A 14472-nucleotide genomic window follows, 5' to 3' on the forward strand; every position below is an offset into this window, starting at 1 on the left:
CCACTGTGCTGTCCTGTGGTCAACTTGCAGAATTGATGGCCTCCTCTCCTTAGTTCATTTTGTTAGAGAGGTGCAAGGGCACTCGCACTCATAGCACAGTCCGCAGACCCTGGTGAATGACCACGCTCTGCCTCCGCATGTAAATCAGATGCATCATGGTGGTCTGGTTTAGTGGTGGAAGGTCAGAGATAACTGGAAGGATTCTTAAAGTAGTCCCTCATTTGCTTGAGAGAAGCATATTATTATTTCTTAATGCAGAAAGTTTAAATGCTAGAAATCTCACCAATAAAATTGTTTTAAAATGGCTAATACGCTTTTTTCCTAGTGACAGTAATCTATTAAAATATCTTTGTTTTGTTTTGGACAGTAAATATGCCTGTAATAGCAGATTGCTACAGTACATTCTAGCACTTAGGCATCTCTGTTATGCCATATACGTCAGGCCGTGTGCAGTGGCTTTTAGAGTATTATATTACATCTGTTACTGTAAGAATCTTTAGCAAGCATGCTGCAGATTCTCTTAAAGACTCAAAACGTCTGGCTGCATTTTTGCTGGCTCACATGCATCCAGTTTTATGGATCCACATGTTCCATTTTACTAGGACCTACTGAATGAACTTAACGGTAAAGGATGGAAAAAGCATTAAATGCAGGAGCCAGTAGTGTGGCATAAAGCTTTCACTGAGTCACCGAAATGAGCGAACTGCACACTCAGCCTCCCACAGCTCCATCGTCTTTCTGATTTAAAGCAGTTTCTAACTAAGTGTTACAATGAGCTGTAGTTTCTATGGCATGCCGGGTAAAGGTGGTGGGGAAGAAGTTAGCAGAAATTCCTTTCCAGCTGTAAAATCCTGAACTCTGAAGCAGAAAAGAAATGGCATCATATCTTAAAAATTCCAGTTACTCCCATGAGGTCTGTGATATCCAATGACCCAAGATGGACGTTTCAGGTTCTTAAAGAAAAACTCCTCCCTAGGATTTTGTTCCAGCTGCATTTGTTTTCAAGACAGCAGAAAGTGTTTAAGAGAGTAATTGGTGAATTCAACAGGGTTGATCATCACAGGACTTGAACTTTTAGAACCAGAACTTGTCCACCTTTTCTGCAGCACCCCGGCAGTATTGTACGCTGGTATGGACCCCTTAGAGAGAACAAGGCTTCTCAGATGTATCCATGATTCCATGGCTATGTCTTCACTAAGCACACCGTGGACTTAATACAGTACACAGCAGTGTGACTGCTTAAAGAGACTTTTCCGCTTCCATGGATGGCATGGATGAAATAATGTGTCCAGGATGTAGTTAATAATCAACTTTTAATGTATTTATTGTACTATTTGTATGTACCTGTTATGTATTGTTATCCCAAAGTGAGTGAAATGGTAGCTCACTTTCAACTCTCATACTTGCATCTGGTTATATCATCTGGTGCCAGATGCCACAACAAATCAAATATGATTTGTACCTGGAAAGGTATAATTTCAGAGAGAGAGAGAAAAAATGTATACGTGCATTTACATTGTGGAAAATAGAGAATTGTTTTGGTTGGAAAACCCTTTAGACAAGAAAGAATGCTCCTCTGTCTTCTGTTTGGACCAGTGCTTTTTACTGTGTGTACTATGCATATCTGCTGTACAAATGTGCTTGTCTCTGTATTTTAATTTCATTTATATTGTGTGAACATAGTCCAGGGTTATAAGAAGATTAACTAAGGAGTAAAGAATGATGGCTCTATGAAAATATGCAAAATGATATACGTCAAGTCAGGACACCATATAAGAAAAGATTGAGTCACATGCTTATCCAATAGAACTTAAAAAACAGAAAGTAGAATATACACTTATAGAGTATTTTACATTTTGAATGGTTATGTTTCATTTACAAACCATGTGGTCTAATTCAGACATTCCTAAAAGAAAGAATAACATGCAATTTGCTTTGTGTAGTAGTAAAAGTGTCACGAAGGATATATAGTCGTGCTGAAATGTGTTACTATGCAGGGTTATGTACTGCTGCAATCTGTCTACAATGTTATAATTGTTGTTTTTTAGACTTTTTCCATATTGGGATTTTCCATGTTGTACACCTATGAATCATGGAAGGGGGACTTGTGTTGAAGGGCTGACATTTGTGTAACAACACCAAGTTGAGAATCGTAATTGCCATTGAAATCATTTTTAAAGTACATGGTTTAGGTTCAATCACATTGAGTGTTTCAGTAAGGCTGGTAAGATTATATTATTCCAAGACCCTTTTGTTGACCTGAGAACATTCTGCCTAGTGTTCACCTACATATTCACCTGTTATTACTTTAAACAAATTCTCAAGCAGCATTTTTAGAAAGTAACTACATGTCACTATGGAGAGGTCACCCTGAGCTAGAGTCTTTCAAAATCTTCACCTATAAAATCCATTTCACTCTAAAAAGAGTATTTCCAGAACTGGAAGTTTTTAACTCAATAACTTAGTCATCCCTAGGTCATGCACTAATTTCAGTCCTTGAGCCTTCTTTAGTAGTTCTTAAAGATCAGAAATCAACTCACATCTGATCCTGTATGAAAGTTGACCTTGCATACCACTTTGTCTAGCATGAGCCCATTTTCCACTTTTTTTCCTCTTCAGTGGGTTTGTAACCTCAAGGCCATTAGTCTCTTTTTGAGGCTTGTTTCTGTACGTGTAGCGGAATCTGTGTCCTTCAGTCCCCTGGATACGCAGACTTTATTTTTCTTTCAGGAGGCTGTGGTCCTGTGATGCATGAACACCAGCAGTGTTTTTCTTGTCCGTGGCTACTGTTTTCATTCAGGGTTCTATGTCCTCGCCGGTCGAGCACCACTAACGCTAAAATTGTAGCGTAAAAATTAACATTTTGCCTTCACATTTGCAACCTGAAACATGCTGTGAGCTGGGGGAAACTATTCCCCAAAAGCGAGTTTGGCTCTCATTAAAACAATGTATTAACCATCAGTTTATGACATGTCTGGTTTGCGCTGTGAGGAGCAGACTGCTACACAGATGTTGGTGCTTTGTTGCGAATCACCGCCAGTTGACTAAGACGTAGTGCTGTGTTCATGATGTTTTATGGATGGAATCATGGAGTAGCATATGCCGTCATGGCAACTATCCTCCAGTGAAAAAGGCTTCGGGTAAGGGAAAACCCCACATGTCTCTGGATCGAAGACTGTTGACAAGGTAATGAAAAACATGACAAAGTAGCAAAGTGGGTCAACAGAGATTAAAAAGCACACCATTTTTTTAAGGAAGCGGAAAGTATGCTTTCTGTCAGATTAAATTTGAAGATACCTCATAATACATGGAACAAGATGTGCAGATGTGTGATTTTTGTTCTCCCAGGGAAGCCCTAGCAGGCAGTGTAAGGATGAGAGTTTGGGGAACTGATGGGATGAAATGCTAAACAGTATGAGCTTCTAGGTCTTCAGTCAATAAGCTTCTATACACTATGGACAAAGCAATGTAGGACCCAGCAAGACATTTTCAGTCTTTTTACTTGAAAGTCATAGTTTTGAGACCCGCGACCTCTTTATGCAGTAGTGATCAGACTATTGAATGGTTTTGCTTCATTACTTTCTAGAGGAACTGTTTAAGCACCGGCACAGAGATTTACGCTTTTGACAGCACTGCTCACTCATGCCATTAACGTCGTTGAAAAGTGTAAAGCAGCCATCTGGATTCCCTCTGTACTTTTGCATAAAAGACCTTCTTTATTTATTTTTTTCCCCTTTTTTTTCCAGTGATAATGATAGTTATTGGCAGAATGTGCTTCTGGTCAGATGTGGATGCAGATGCGTTTGGACAATCCCACTGTATAATAACAGATGGATGCAGAAGACATTAGAGAAGATATTGTAGTGCTCTCTTTATGATCCTAAAGAAAACTGAGAGAGAGAGAGAGAGAGAGAGAGAGAGAGAGAGAGAGAGAGAGAGAGAGAGAGAGAGGTGGAGGACTGGACATTTCTATCATGTAGTGAACTTGATCTGCCTGTCTGTAACAGGCCCAAAGCCGTGAGTGCTCCAGGGCTAATTATGTCTCGATTCCCTATTCAGTTATGCTGCTCTGAAGAAAAATATCTCCAGGACATGTCTCTCAGTGTTTTTAGCTTTGGGGGACTTGAATGACAGTACTGTTTTCCATATTTTACTTTTATTTTGTTAAAATATTTCAACCGTAGTATATAAATATTAAATGCTAAATATTCTCAATAGAGCAAATGCAAATCGAAACTTGTGATTTTTCACAATAAGTGATGCCCTCCCTAAGACATGAAACTGTGAATTTGTACCTCAGTTTATGATTGTTCTGTTTCTAAACTGGAACCCAGTGCTAATTTTAGGGCACCTAGAAGAAGGAAAAATGCCTCATGGCTTAAAGTCTCATTCCTCCCAATGGTATGGAAGGTTGCTTTGTACAAACATACATGCTTCATGTCTCCACATCTCCTGGACATGAGAGGGCCATGGATGAGATCAAAGATGAACTGCTTCACAGGATACACTCTCAATTTAAAGTCTACCTTTTTAAAGGACATAAAAAGCACTGAGCACTCCCAGGATCTATCCATTAAGAGCTAAATTGTTAGGGCAAATTATTAGTTCTCTAAAAAGGGAAATTGCAGAAGTTAACTGGCCTTGAATGAGCAACTTTCTAATGATAAGATTAGACACTACAGTTTCATTTAAAGTTTCATTTTAAATCTAAGACTTACAGCGATACTGGTTATAATTAACTTGCCACTTCTTTTGGTTCTTTTCTCTTTCTCTCATCTTAACCTCAGCCCTTTTGTGCTATTTGAACACAAAGCCTGAACTGACACTTGTAGTCCTGCTACTGAACTTACAAATGAGGCCATGTGTACTGACCAAGGCTAGCAGTGCTGCTTTTTTTGGCTAGGCACGAGTGACACTCAGCAAAAAGGCAAACAGAACGTGGTGTGATAGATCTTCCTCTCTGAAGTCAGTGTTTCAACCCCCGAGTTTCAATGAGTAGCCAAAGAACCCCACAGGGGAGGAAGGTATCTCATTCTCCTGGGGAAAGGAAAGGAATGACTTCACTTTTGTCTGAAAATATCTCAGGTAATGGTTCCCAGTTTCCTGATTCATACACAGTCAGAAAGTGTGTTGCAGCCAAATTGCTAACCACATGTACCTGAAGAATTTCCTTTCCAAATTTGGACATAATCACAAGCAATATGTGTGCACATCTTGTATCCTATTTTGAAATTGTGCATGATGGAAATGATATGGCTGAATAAATACTCAGAAGCACATGTAAACTCATGAGATTATCTGTCAAATTATATCTAAAGGAACAGACAGTGTTTATGAATGGTCAAAAGTGTCTTTACCAAGCTACGGAAACTGATGCTTGATATTCATGGCACTCCCTTAACTTAGATTAAACTTGATTAAAATGACTCCTGCACCCTGGATCTGAGACCTTTGTATCAGTAAGGCTAACTTGTCATGTGAAACAACCATGGTTGGAACCGTTCTTCATCTCATTGTCCTGGCCTTCTGTAAGGTGATGATTTTTATATGGAGCCACCCCCTCATTCCTATTGGAGGTTTTATGAAGGTGCACAGTATGAGTGTTTCAACAGTGTGAGGGAATGTTTGGTCCGGGACGATGTTGGAGGTTTCTCCTGCCTATAAGTCTACAGTCGTGCAAGCCTTGTTTCTATTTGGAGTTTCAGTGTGAAATATGAACCCTGACCTACACTATAATATAATATACACTATTGCAGGAGTGGCAACCCATGCATGATATAACAGAATCAAACATAAAATTGATTGTGAAACATGAATTGTAATAATGAATATGATTGTATTCAGCATTGCAGTGGTATAAACATCTTCAGAATTTAGCCATTTAAATATAGGTTCCTGCATACTGTTGCTTTTTGGACTGAAAATGAATTTTCAGATTACACCATTTCTTTTAACACCGACTGGGTCATTTATATGGAATTACCTTATTTTCTGCCTGTCTCCTATGCACACCTGAGTCCTATTACCTTACAAGAGGGTCCCATTACCGTAGTCTATGGAAATAGTACCCTCTTAGCCCGCAACATCCTAAGCTTGAAATTCTTTTTGATTACTACCAGATGCTGCATGCAGTACCTCGGCACTCAGACTCTACATTTGCTGTCAGTGAAGACCACAGGGCCTCATTCAGAGGAAACATTTTTTTGTCAACTGCTTATACAAAGTAAAATAACCCAATCAAATGGTGGTATTCGTAATACCCTTATTTACATAGAAATCACGCAACTTAGACTGCCACTTGATATACTATACTGATGTGTTATACTGTCAAAGTAGTCAGTAGAATATGTGAATTCTACAAAACTGTTTTACTTAATCTCATTAGGAATTAAAGCATGACATCAATATCCTACCATAGCCTATTTTAGAGACATAATGTGATATGGTATGGAGTTGTTGCAAATCCACTCAAAATATCTGTGGACTCTGTGTACCATGTGCATTTACCTTCAGAAAGCTGAATGTAAATACCCAGCAGAGCGGCACTATTGACTTACCTTCACACAGTTCCTTCACCACATTGCATAACTGAACTGGATCATACCTTCACATTCACAGACACCCCCCCCCCCCCCCCCCCCCCCCCCCCGCCCTCTCGTTTGGAGAGCAGTCCATGGCTCCAGGCTTTTACTTTTAAAAGCTCTCAGATTTAGAGCAAGATTCTACCACCTGGGTCACTATACTGTTGCTGTTCCACTTTAGCAATCACGCTACTCCTTAACGGCGGAGTAATAGTTGCACAGTAGCCACTGGCTATGGTCCATGTTACGTCATGTTCAGGGCTGGTAAGTGGTTTTCCATAGCTGTTTACTTGGAGACATTAGATTTCAGAGCAAGGTTCCATCTTTGCTCATTTTCTGATCCTAAACAGATATTCTGATATTCATAACATTCTTTCCCCACAGATGACTGATGAGCCTATGTAAGTGTAAGGGGGAGAGCTACAGAAAAGTATATAACAAACTTCTCTTTAAACTTCAACAACATTCACCTTCCAATAGGTTCAAATTAAACTCGTTGCAGATCTTTAGTGTGATCCATGGCATGCCATACTTTAACATTTCCTATAATGTTATTAATGTTTTGGGAGCGCTGTGCAATAGTCTTTTCAATATTTCTGCTGATGCTGCGGCCATTTTTCCTTATATTTTGCTCTATCAAAGAGCAGAAGAAATCATGATGTACTGCTGATCTACTATTATTGAACGCAGGGATTTCACATCTATTGATTGTTACTGGAAGAAAGACACGAAAGGAGTTAACACAAAAATTGTTAAATACTATTTGTCAAAATGCATATTACAACAAAACATAGGTACAGGCCTCTAATCTCACAGAGAGATCTAAACACAGAGTTGAGCCTCTACACATTTATTTTTACTTATTTGGTAAAAAATGGATACCAGTCGCAGCCCCACACAACACCATGTCCAAATCTAGAATGGGAGGCTAGAGGAGAGGGGAATTCCTTTGTCTGTGCTTTGAAATCATGGGAAGCTGGGTGGTGTTATCATCAGGGAAACCCTTACCTCAGACATGCTGAACAAGGACAGACAAGAGGGAACCCAACTGCTGGGAACTGAGATCAACTGTCCCATTGCCACTGTTCTGAAAACTTTCTAAGAACTTCTAAAACTTCCTGTGTAGAATTAGTCCAGTTTCAATGCATCCCTTGTTTATATTAATAAGATGTCTGAGATGTTGACCCCCAACTCCCTCACACACAGACATGTAATTTATCATGGGTTAGAAGAGGAGTTTTGGAGTTTGCCGCTCTTAGGAAATTACTCACTTTCATGCAGCTCTGTTTTGTATTTTTAGAAATCCTGAATTCTCACGCTTGTCCAAATCTGCTGCAAGAGGAAACAAACAAACAAAAAAAACCCTGCACGACAGAAAGAGGGTGAAAAAGAGAGAAACAACAGTGAGCAAGAGAGATAGAGATTGTGTGTGTTAGAAAGTGAGTGTGTGTGTTAGAGGGCTTTGAATATACCTGCCTATATCCTGCCTTTTGGTGGCTTTGTTACCTCCCTCTAGGGTTCTGCTACTGTGATCAGAGCAGGATGTCCAAAGCAGGAAGTTCAGCTCTGTATAAATCATCTGCTGTCCTGCTGAGTCTCAGGCATACCGGACCTCGCTGTTATTTCCACAGCCTTTGCTTACCGCGTGTCCGGATTATGTCTGCACGGTGAACGTTATGGCAGGGCTCACCTTTTCCTACGTGAATGTAGAAAACAGGCAGCACTCTCTCATCACACTGCAGTCATGGCCAGTTGCCGAGTAATGTTCACTGAAAGTGAGCACACGCACCTCCAATGGAATGTTGGAGTGCTCTTTCAGGTTTCATGGCGTTTGCTACCATTCTGTATCTCAGGAGTTTAAACTGGCAGCATGGTCTGTGAAAGGAGCCATTCCGAGAAGCCCGGAACAGTGTGTAAAGATGATCTTTGTGAAACCTGGCAACCATCAGATAGGAACCTGCAGAGAAGCCAATTGGCATAGCCGAGCGCCTTCTCTAATTTTAGTTTTGATGCTGCAGCAGACAGTCAGCTATTTTGGTCCAGAATAAAACCGTGCCTTGTACTTATCTGTATGATTTCAATACTCCATCTGCATGCTTGAGGTGGATGTTGTCGTAGTCAGTGCAGCAGAGGGCAGTAACATTTGGAGAACAACAGCGGTGACAGATGCTCACCCCATTAGACAGGAGAGAGAAGAACATGTGTGTATAAGTGTAAGTGTATTGAACTATGTGTACTAGGTTTTGGACTGTCCAAGATGCTCATTATGAACCTCTCCCATTTGCTTTTTTATAATGAGAAATGAATGTAATTTCTGCCTTTGTCCATTTTAGTACTCCTTTACACACTATCTGAACTGCTGCAGACGTTATAAAGTGTCATATAGTGAGAGATGTACCACGGAGTGATTCATATGTTGGCTACAGAAACAAGAAACACAGTATATAACTACATGCAGTACAGTTTACACACTTTCATATTGTCAGCGTGCAGTAATTCTTTTTACGTGCTTCATTATCCGGTTCGATGCATTGTCGATTGACACTGATTAATTGCCTTAAACGATGTCGGGTGCTGGCCTAAGCAGTGCTCTTCCTACTCTAGGTGCTCATGGAGGGAGCTGTAATGAACTGCTTGGCCCTGGCTGTGAGGAGACAGTGAATGACTGTGTTTCCCCTGCACAGCTCTGCACAGCTCCTTATGCTCTGCCCCCTCCCACACCAAATAAATCCGTGCGATTAATTCATTTCGATGAAAGTCTGAAGCTTCCCATATGTCCCACACACTATAAAACCTCCGGCTGCTGCTGCCTCTTGCCTGTGTTATTACCTTCGCTAATGAGCCCTCGTAGACCCTCTCCATTTGCGTTGTTTCCTATATTTTCCGTAGGAACTCTCCTAGTAAATGGAACCAGAGATGTATGTTTTCGCTGGGGCCTGTTGATTGCCAATTGATTTTCGTAATGAATATGTATCGTGTCATATTAACAATGGCCATTAACCCTCGTCTTGGCAGTTCGGGGGACGCTTGACTCTTTATTTATTGCCAGAAAGGAGCCGGCTGCTAATAGAGTCACCAGATGTGGACAGGTGAGTTAGGTCAGGAGTTTCACGGGTGAAAATGAATCGAACTTCCTTCTGCTCTCTTTGTTCTGTCCTATTCATCTCTGTCTGTATTTCCAGGCTGAGAAGCAGTCAATGCATGAACTCCACCTGTGCTCCATTGCAATAGAGTGAAGCTGGAAACAGACTGGGAAGGATGACTAATTAGACCAAAGTCCCTGTTCTGGTCCTTCAACACGAATAAATGATCACTTCTTCTCCTTGATTCAGCATATTAAGGCACTACATTTTCAATTTTGTGCCAAAAATACACATGAAATATGAACATTTAACTCATTGTACTGAAATGTAGATTAACTGCGAACAACATTATCTCAGAAACTCAAAAATACCCCCCCCCCCCCCCCAACCAGGTCATGCTTGCCATCTACAGGACTACATTCATCCATCTTAACCCCTCCTCACAATGGAAAAGCTTTAACAATGCACCTCAGCCAGGAGAATTCTCAGTGGCATGGCCACACCTGTACTCCAGTTGTGGAACACGATGTTCGGAACCGTGCCTCTGAGCTTGAGCCCGTGTCCTCCGTCGAGCTGTTAGACACAGAGCACCTTGAAGAGCACACAGAGCCGAGGGCGGGCGCAGAAGTGCGGGACACAGTGGATGTAGCCATTCCCTGGGGGAGAGGGTGCAGGCTCGTTCAGAGTTTAATTATACGGGAGCTCCACAGTCCCTGATTTGTCAGGCACACGCTTTCCGAGCAGGCAGGGGACGCTCCAGAACTGGAAACAGGAGCAGTAACAGTGTGGGCCCTGCCACTGGCTTAAACTTCTGGACATTAATGCAATACTTGCTGGCTCTGACCTTGAGCAAGATTCCACAGACTCAGGAGGTCTTTTGGAACTTTCACGTTTCACACTTATTGCTGTTTAAGTAATGGCTTTAAGATGCCAGCAGATGTTCTGTTACTGGAAAAGTCAGACAACTGCCAAGGTGTTTATGATGTTTTGCAAATCTTGTCTAGAATCTAAGATAAAAATGAAGAGCTCTATAATAATGTTTCTATTTGGCCAAAACCTGAGTTTTGATGTTGCTTGGTCAAATATTTTCTAGATGTTATAGATGTCCCCTATGAGTGTGAAGGAAAAGGACAATTTGCAGCAGCCAGTCCTTGGCCCTGTGACACAGGCAGACATGCTGGAGATGTTTCCCACTTGGGAGACACACTGTTCCATCTGGTTTGAGGGTTGGGTTTGTTTGTACTTTAACCTTTACTGTGGTTTGGAAGAATGAGATTACCATGGATTAAAGCATTTAACATGTGTTTTCTCCTCAGCTCTACAGACAAACAAGAAGAAAAATTTGTGGAATATTTAAATGACCTCTGACCCTGCTCTTAAGTTGACTAATTGAAACTGTAGTACTTATTGTAGGGTATTGTTTATTGCACTGATGTTCACTGCTCCTTTGTTGACTAACAAACTCTAGTACTTACTGTTTATTGCACTGATTGTTGTCTAAGAAAGATCTTATTTATTTTGCACTTCTACGCATCAGCATTGATCTCTGTATTTCAACAGCATTCTAGTTCAATGGTGTCTTGATCTCTAACCTACTGTACTGGTTAAGACGTATTCTATGAGTAAATGACAAAGCATTTTTGTAATAGCTCTGGATAAGAGTGTCTGCCAAATGCCATAAATGTAAATGTAAAAAATGAGCTCTATAGGTTGGGTAGCACTTTCTGTTGTTCATAAATCGGCCTCCTGCCGTTTTCAAATTAGTCGTTTATTCAGCTAACATCAGATGCTGCAAATATTTATCAGACACGTGTGCCTCCAAGGGCATTTCACATGATGCACAGTAATGTGATATGTTCCCCTGCAGAGCGAGGCACCTCTGAGAGTATACTTTTATTGCTGTACCCATCTTGCATCCACTGAGACATGAACAAAGCAGGCTTATAAATGTAACTCCAAAGAACTACATTATAAATAAACCTAAATTGCATTTTGCATTATGTACTTTAAAGGAAAAAAAAAATCTTCATCAATTAGATTAGTATCTTTTTTAACTTTTAATCATCACATAATACAATCATATATATATACAAACTACTGTCCTTGCTATTATAGGTGACAGACCAGAGCCTTGTAATGTCATGGAACGCTTGCCTCCCCCCGAGTCACGTGGTTTGGCCCGCCACATGCAGTGGGAGGGCTGTTTGGTTTGTAACCACACCTGCACACACCTGCACCTTGTTTGTCTAAATGTATACAAACCCGTGTCATAGTGTGCAGGGTGATGGTTATTGTTGGCGTAACGTGTGAATGTAACGTGTCAATGTTAGATGTATTCTTGTGTATCGTGTTTGTTTAACGTTAACTATTTCATGTTCCTTGTTTGTGATAAGTGTGAGTGCTGTTGTGTTGTTTATGTAAATAAATGGAGTCTCTGCGTCCTGCTCCTCACCTTGCGGCACTCGGGCCACCTCGCGTTACATGTAACTGTAATTCTTCATCCTATGCATATACTTAAATGAAGTATTTCCATGCATATGTAAAGTGATCCAGTAACAAGTTTACTTTTTAATATGTCATCCATACAAACACTAGAATTCTAGAATTGTAGATGATCAGGAATCCCCAACAAAAAGACATCTTGGGCACAAATTCCTCTAAATGTTTATCTGATGAGTTAAAGATCACTTAATTGAGGGCAGAAATTGCTCAGTTACTGTTTGACCATCAGTATGCCAAGTTTATCTGTTTCCACAGGCTCATTCTACAATGTGGGGACCCAAGGTAAGATATATGTTCACTTCTAAGAGGAAGTGTGTCAGTTAGTGATAGTTAAAGGCTGTTTTGTAATGTGTCACAGCCTTTCTAAGGTGGCCGACTGAAAGTCGACCTGCGATAAGATCTTTGTGGACTGCGAGGTGTGGAAGTTAGCATGCCCTCTCTGTAGAGTCCTGAAGGTATTCTGGAAATGAGAGTAGAGGGGTCTGCCGGGAGCTCCAATTTCCACACGTGTGCACAATGCGAGTTCGAGCACAGTGCCTCTATTGAGCCCCACCATCCTGACTCACCTCATACCACAGACTCCTGACAGTAGGCTGTAGTTACAGGAGTAGCCCAATTACAGAGAAAAGGATCAAGGCTTTCTGCCTTCCAAATGACCATATGTATCACTGAAAGCATTTTGAGGCATTCTGAAGTTAATTCAGCATCTTTTTGGGAATTGCAAACCCTCCTGAGAACCTTACTTATGAAGAGGCTTTAGTCCTTTAGAGCTACAAATGAAAATGCCTCCTATTTAAATCTTTAATGTTTCTAAATAATTGTTTCATTTTTTTCCAACACTAGCAGTGGTTTCACATAATTAACATTTCTTGGTGATATTATATAATAAATATTGGTTGCTGTTATGTAACCAATGGCTGTTGGACTCTAGTTCATAACACATTTTTCTTTTGGGGAAACCTTTGATTCTAGATTTTGGATATGTATAGTGATCTTTTAGGGATTTTCTTCAGGCATTCACTTATACACCTGTTGGTGTCCTCTAGGAATCCAGGGAAAGAGTGATATTTGGTCACATTGAAGAAAACACGCACAATGTGAATTTCAGCTGCACATGGTATATGTGACCAAGCTGAGGAAGGAGCATGTGGTATCTTCCTCTTCAGGAGGGAGAGGGGGCGGCTTGTGCTGGTAGAGGAAATTCTTGACGAAGGGCCTCCCTGGGGAGAGAGAGAGCTTCCTCCAGCAGTTCAGCTCTGAGTTCCGTGGGTGAAGTGTTCTTTGTTTGCTCTCCCTGTGGTTGTCTCAGTTTGTCTACTGATGAAGAAACCAGCTGATGAGGGAGAGAGAGAGAGAGAGAGAGAGAGAGAGAGAGAGAGAGAGAGAGAGAGAGAGAGAGAGAGAGAGAGAGAGAGAGAGAGAGCGCTGACCAGGGGAAGAAATGTCAGTTTTACAGTGTGACATATGTCTGTTATGAATGAAGAAAAATTATAGATTATATTCATTCACATTCTTGTTTGTATGATAAAATCATCTTTTATAAAAGATTCACTTTGAGTATAACACAACCCTTATGAAACCATCAAATACTATAAAGCCATATATAAAAGTGCCTTATGACATTAAAGTTAGCTCTACAGAGATCTTCTGATCTTACATTATTCTGAGAAGATGTTCTTATTAGTATACATAAGGTAATAGGCTAATATAATAGATGGCGTCTCATGAACAATGACAGTCTGTTTCTGCATATCCTGTGAAATCTCGAACACTGATGGCAAGACAGCATTTACATGTGTGTTCCAACACCTGGACAGTGTCATTCCATTGAACGTGGCTGTCTTCCATATGGAAGAGATTCTCTGACACACAGACAGAACCAATTCAGTCACCATGATTTCCCTCCCTTCTCATCCTCTCTGTCTCTTCCCTCTTTTCTGCTCTCACTGCAGAAGATACAGTGGATTATTTGTTGAACGAGGACATTAAAAAGGATGTGTGAGACAAATGCAATCACCATTGCAGAGCCACCGTAACAGCAAAATAAACCTTCTAGAGCAAGCCTTGCGAACCTTGAAATGGTGACAAATTCAATTATACAGTTTACAATCACTTGTAAAGTTTATTTGATTTTCATTGTACACAAGGGACTTTGAATACTTGAAAAAGACATAAAAATGGACAAGATGGAATTCAAACTGTTGCAACAAAGCATTAGACTTGAATTAAAAGAACTTCAATATGCTTTAATAGCCTATTCCTGTATTTGCAGGTGGGCCACATAACACTGGAATGTAAGTTATGGA

Source organism: Electrophorus electricus, chromosome 9, assembly GCF_013358815.1.
Source record: "Electrophorus electricus isolate fEleEle1 chromosome 9, fEleEle1.pri, whole genome shotgun sequence".
Lineage (NCBI taxonomy): Eukaryota > Metazoa > Chordata > Actinopteri > Gymnotiformes > Gymnotidae > Electrophorus > Electrophorus electricus.